Genomic DNA, 6000 nt, shown 5'->3' with positions numbered 1-6000 from the left:
TCTCTCTCACATCGGTCTCCAGCCTCTCAATACGATCATAGCCTCGAGTACCCGGTGCTACAGAAGGTGTAGGAGTCTGCTGGACACCCCCCTGTAGTATCTCCTTCGCTCCTGGTGGTCTCAACGGTAGCTGTAGCGAGAATATAGACCCTTGGCCCAAACCTCCGTACCAACCCCATCATCCTGATCGTATCGATTGCAAGAGGAGTGGGCACAACTGTCCTCTCAGCACCATGTAAAGCGTCGCCCAAACCCATTCCCAAGATGAGTCTGGTGATATAAGGGCCAGCAAAATAATAAACCCACTCTCGTCGAATGACCCTAGTACTGCAGAACATCCGCTAATATGCACCCCAACTGAAGTGGTACATTGTGGGCCATGGAGTATAAAAAGAGCAAATCCAACTTGGTCAAAGCAGCTGTGTTATCTGCTCGACCTGTCACGGACCTACTAATAACCGTGTGCAAGTATCTGTAGTTGAACCGGGATAAGCTAGAGGCCTTCGACAATCCCGGTTCATACTCCCCATGTCCACACAAAATCCTATACGCCTGGTATGGAGTGACTAACACTGGAAAATCTGTTGGTAATCCTCCATACTCCATGGTGCCTGTATAAGCGACATCGTACAGGCACGTCCTAATCAAAAACTCTGTGACACTCATGGAGAACGGATGTCCGAACGCCCGAAACTGTATCGCCTCTGTACTGTCAACTCTCCCATGCATCAAACGAACTCAAAAGACGCTAAAACCTCTAGCGTCAATGCACGGTGAGCTGGCTCACTAATCGTCAGCAGCCTCCTCTAGCTTCCCACTGCTAGCATCTCATCAATCTCATTAATCACCTCATCACCCTGCTGAATATCTCTAAGTACTTGCAACTTCACGAAGTAAGTCTGACCAAACCCGAGTGCTGAAAGTCTCTCGAATCGAGCTTGATGCTCGGGGTTTGAAAAGTCCATGTGTAATGGCTAGGGTGGGGTGAGTCTGAAATGCTTCACTTCATTCTTCTTCACGCGAGGTGCCATATCTGTAGTACAAATGAAGAAAACAATCAAAGAATCTCTAAAGCAATATATCTGCAGGGCATGAAGTTCCCACAAGGGTGCACAACAACTTTTAAAAATTTAATTTAAAACCGCTTCTAGATGCTTCTTAAACATACACCATGCATGACAATTCACAATTAAAGATATTTAATCTGTGAAAAAATAATAGTTGGCGAAGAAAAGAGGATGAAAAGGTTACCGAAGAAATATTGTGAACACTCTGAAAATCGGTAAGATATGTGAAGCGAAATCCTCCAAAACAACGATGAGCGGTCCAACAAATGATCAGAAGTAGTTTCAGGCGACTGGAGATGAAGAATCAGACGGATCACAAGGTTTTTAAGGAGAAAATCGTGTCTCTTAAAATTCTGTGCATGCACATGGGCGTGTGGAAATTCCCCACGCCTGTGCGCCTCACTTCAAGAGCACCACAGGGGGGTACACACGTCCCTATGCTCTCTCGGGAAACATTCCTTTGACTCTGACCGCTCTCGCACAGGCGTACGGTGATCGCCTTCTCATGCTCTCTAGGGTTAGTCTCGGTATTACTCGTTAAGCTTCCATGTGGCCTTTCTGATAGAGACTTCACAATCTGCCTCACTTGATTTTCAAGATTATACAAAGAGGCAGTATGGTTGCGAAGTGTAGCCTGAACTTATTGAAATCTTTTATCTGACGATTGCAGAAACCTAGTTAAGGCCTTCTCCAAATCGTTCATTCGGGTCTCCAAACCTGAAACTCTATTTTCCATGTTTGGGACTTGTTGTTGTTGTTGGAAAAGAAGTGACAATATGGCCTTTTGTGGACCTTGGTTACTCAACCGAAGATGCATCACCAATAGATACCGGGCAATCAGAGAAATTAGGATGACTCTTCCAACCCGGTGTGTAGGTATTTCTATATGGATTTTCTTGATTCTGCATGCCATTACCCACAAAATCGACGTTCTCAACCGAAGATGCATCACCAATAGATACCCGGCAATCAGAGGGAACATGTCCTCCATCACACCCGATGCAAGTAATCACGGCCGCTACTCTATTCGAAGTTAGAAGATCTAACTTCTTACTCAATGATTCTGCTTGAGCCGCCAACAAAGTCACTGCATATATCTCATGGAGACCGGCCACATTTTTCTTCTCCCTGGCATTCTATTGATAGGTGTTTAACACCATTTTTTCAATTAATTAACGGGCATCACCGGGGTCTTACTACCTAAGGTACCTCCTTGTTGTCGCATCTAAGAGTTGCCTTGTACTCAGATTCAGATCATTGTAAAAGGTCTTAATAATCATCCAATCCGGGAATCTATGTTGCGGTCACTTTCTCAAGAGCTCCTTGAACCTTTCCTACGTCTCAAATAGAGACTACAATTCCAATTGTACAAAGGATGAGATCTCATTCCTAAGCTTTGCAGATTTTCAAGGAGGGAAATAACGCCCAAGAAAAGCTTCTACCATCTCCTCCCATGTGGTAATTGATGCTCTAGGTAATGAGTGTAGGCACTGCTTCGCTCTCCTATTCAAGGAAAATGGGAAGGCTCTGAACTTGATGCATCATCCGTCACCCTGTTTATCTTCAGCATATCACACACCTCGAGAAAGTTCTCTATATGACTGTTCGGATCCTCATCGGCTAAACCATTAAACTTTGAGGATTGCTGCAACATGTGAATGAATGCTGGCTTCAGCTCGAAGTTCTGAGCTGTAATCGGGAGACGCACAATGCTCGATTGTGTCCCCAATACTGAAGGTTTGGAATAATCGAATAATGTCCGCTGCTGATCATTCCGTTCTGCCATGTTTTTAGATTCTTCTACTTCCGAATCAGCTAGATTAGACTGTTTTTGCAAAGGTTCTTTCCCTTTTTTACTCATTGTACGTTGATAAACATCTAAAAGTATGTATTTTACATGTATTTGTTTTGTATTATTCTTTATATTTATTTATTGAATCGATGCTCTTTTGGTCTAAATTGTATTATTTTTTGCATTTCAAGCCCATTAGAAGCCCTGGGTGCTCGGTGACGCGATTGGGGATGAATTCGTCATCAAAACGGCGTTTCCGGGCAGGGATTACTTTAGTACAATACTGTAGTAGTTCACTGTAGCAGATAATGTAGCTCATCACGGGCTTCTCGGCAGAAAAGTGAAATTCCCGAGAGATCGGCATATGGCTGGTATACTGACCCGTTTACCGATCTGGATCTGGGCACTTAAAAGGTCTTGAAGGGTATTTCTTGGGCATCTTCGGCAGGATTCTTCTTCTTCTTTCGGGGGACAAGGCGGCTAGGGTTTGGAGAACACCTCCACATCACTTGAACCCAAGCTTTATGAGGGAAAAAAGGGAGGAAATTCGGGCATTTTCTCAGCGGGGAGAGCAAGAACGAGGAGGATCTACTTCTATGGCATCATTGCTTGGAGGTTGAAGACATCGGGAAGCCACCCCTTCGAGTGGCGTCTTCGGGAGGCTTTCCCCGGAGATTCTTACGTCATTCGATCTTCATCATTTGTGGGAGTGTTCCTCATGTTTACTTTAATTGTTTGTATAGATTATTTGGTTTCCTTGTTGAACATGAACAACTAAACCCTTAGGTCACCAGACGTAGGTGAACATAGGGGGTGAACTTGTGATGTTTTGGATTGTTTGAGTAGTTTATGCATGTTTGGCTTGTTGGGATCCTTGTTTGGTGTTCTTGCTTGTTTTGGTAAATTTGATTGTGTGATGTATCAAATTCTTGGTAGCACTTTGTAGCATAACCATTGCCTTAGCGCTAGACTCCACCAAACTAGGAAGGGTTCATTGTATAAATATGCCGTGACCATCGGGTATTTGTACCCCTCCAATCCTAGGGTTGAAAACTACTTGTGTTTCCACCCTAACTTGTGAAAACTGACATTCTCCTTGCAACCGTGTGGGAAGTTGGGCGGAAGAGATTCTGTGCTCAACACTTGCACCGGGTTAGCGGTCAATCGCCATGACCATCGGGTTGACCTAGGTCTTGGTTTTCTCGGTCCAGCTAGCCACGTGCTTTATTACTCAATTTCCTACTCACTATAGTAGCGCCTTGGGAATCCGCAGATCCGCGACCATTTTTCCAAACTGCGGGCATCTCCCGTGTTTTTACTTGTTTTTGTACTTCTTAAGATTTCATCTCGCTGCTTTACTTTCTTTTCTTCTTTCTCTTATCTTGGAATCAGTGAGCTAAACAACAGGTAATAAGTGAGTAGGGTAGCTCCTCATGCCCCTTGGGAATATGACCTATTCGCGTACGCGCGTAGTGGTTTATTACTTGACGCACCCCTCGCGCTATGCGGGTGTACACACTTTGTGTCGATCAAGTTTTTGGCGCCGTTGCCGGGGACAATCACTGAGGAATATTTGGAAAGCTTTACACTTGTTGATTTAGCCTTTTCTTTTTCTTTTGTTTTTTTTGCTCTTTTGTTTTGGTTGTCTTCCGTGTTTTTGGTTGTTGAACTTTTGTAATTATTGCATCTTTTTATTTCTTTCACACCTTTTACTTTAATTATGTGTATATCTAACAACTATCTTAAGATCCCTCATCTGCAGTATCCCCACCCTTTCTGCTCAGATGAATCAATTCAGGGGGATAACATGGACTTCAATTACAATCAATGGAAGGAAGGTTTTTCTGAGGACTCATTTTCGCAAATTGTTCGAAATCAAGGAGCCCAATCGATCTTCAATGATTATTTTAAATCAGAATGGGGAAAGAGGATAGAAGACACTCTCTTATCTACTAGTTAGCCCAATTATATTCATGAAGAACTAGACAATTGACCGGAGGGAGCACCCAAGTTAACTTGTTCAATTAATGAGGAGGTCATCCAGCCCCCACTTGAGAGCCTAAAAGAGGTGAACTACATCCTGAGAGATGATTCGAATACAATTGAGGTAGAGTTTCGAGTGAAGGGTTATAGTTCGAGCTGTGATGGTGGCTTAGTAGAAATGAGGGAGATTGAGGAACATGATTTTAAAAATTTCGGAAGGGTAAAGTCATCAATTGAAGAACCACCAGAGTTAGAATTGAAACCCCTCCTTGAGCACTTAGAGTATGCCTTCCTGGGGGAAGATTCGACACTTCCTGTTGTCATCACTTCTGATTTAACAAGGGAACAGAAGGATATGCTCTTAAGCATGCTGAGAAGACACAAAAATGCTTGATGGAGGTCGTGGAAAAGGAAAAGGAAGTCATACTCAACCCCAACATGATGGAGGTCGTGGAAAAGGAAGTCATAAAGTTGCTTGATGCGAGCATTATTTACCTGATCTCTGATAGCACATGGGTGAGCCCAGTTGAAGTGGTGCCAAAGAAAGGGGGGATGACGGTCATCACTAATGAAAAAAATGAGCTTATTCCCACAAGAACCGTCACAGGTTGGAGAGTCTCAGATCGATTATACGAAACTCAATGATGCTACAAGGAAGGACCATTTTTCCTTTACCATTCATTGACCGGATGCTCGATGCACTTGCAGTGACATTCAGTACATTATTTATTGGATGGACTCTCGAGATACTTTCGATTCCTATCGCCCTCAAGACCAAGAGAAGACTACTTTTCACTCTGTTCTCACGGGACATTTACGTATCGTTGAATGCCCTTTGGGCTTTGTAATGCACCGGCTACATTCCAGCAATGCATGCTTGCAATCTTCGAGAATATGTTGGAAGATATTATGGAGATGTTTATGGATGATTTCTCGATCTTCGGAGATTCATTTGAGTTGTGCCTTAAAAATCTTGAGCGAGTCTTAAAAAGATGTGAGGAGACTAATTTGGTTCTCAGTTGGGAGAAATGCCAGTTTATTGTCAAAGAGGGCATCGTTTTCGGTCATAAGATTTCAAGGAGAGGAATTGAAGTAGACAGAGCAAAAATTTCCATCATTGAGAAATTACCTCCCCCAAGCTCAGTAAAGGCAATCCGA

General features: G+C 43.4%; 1 non-coding gene across 1 annotated transcript; it reads left to right on the top strand.

The window, feature by feature from the left end:
* The first annotated feature begins 2357 nt into the window (after positions 1–2357).
* On the top strand, positions 2358–2464 carry LOC120274211. The gene has a single exon (XR_005540745.1). It is a non-coding gene; the product is annotated as a small nucleolar RNA R71 (small nucleolar RNA).
* Positions 2465–6000: the final 3536 nt, after the last annotated feature.

The sequence above is a fragment of the Dioscorea cayenensis genome, chromosome 12 (assembly GCF_009730915.1).
Source record: "Dioscorea cayenensis subsp. rotundata cultivar TDr96_F1 chromosome 12, TDr96_F1_v2_PseudoChromosome.rev07_lg8_w22 25.fasta, whole genome shotgun sequence".
NCBI classification, from domain to species: Eukaryota; Viridiplantae; Streptophyta; class Magnoliopsida; order Dioscoreales; family Dioscoreaceae; genus Dioscorea; species Dioscorea cayenensis.
This window is presented reverse-complemented; position numbering and strand designations above follow the sequence as displayed.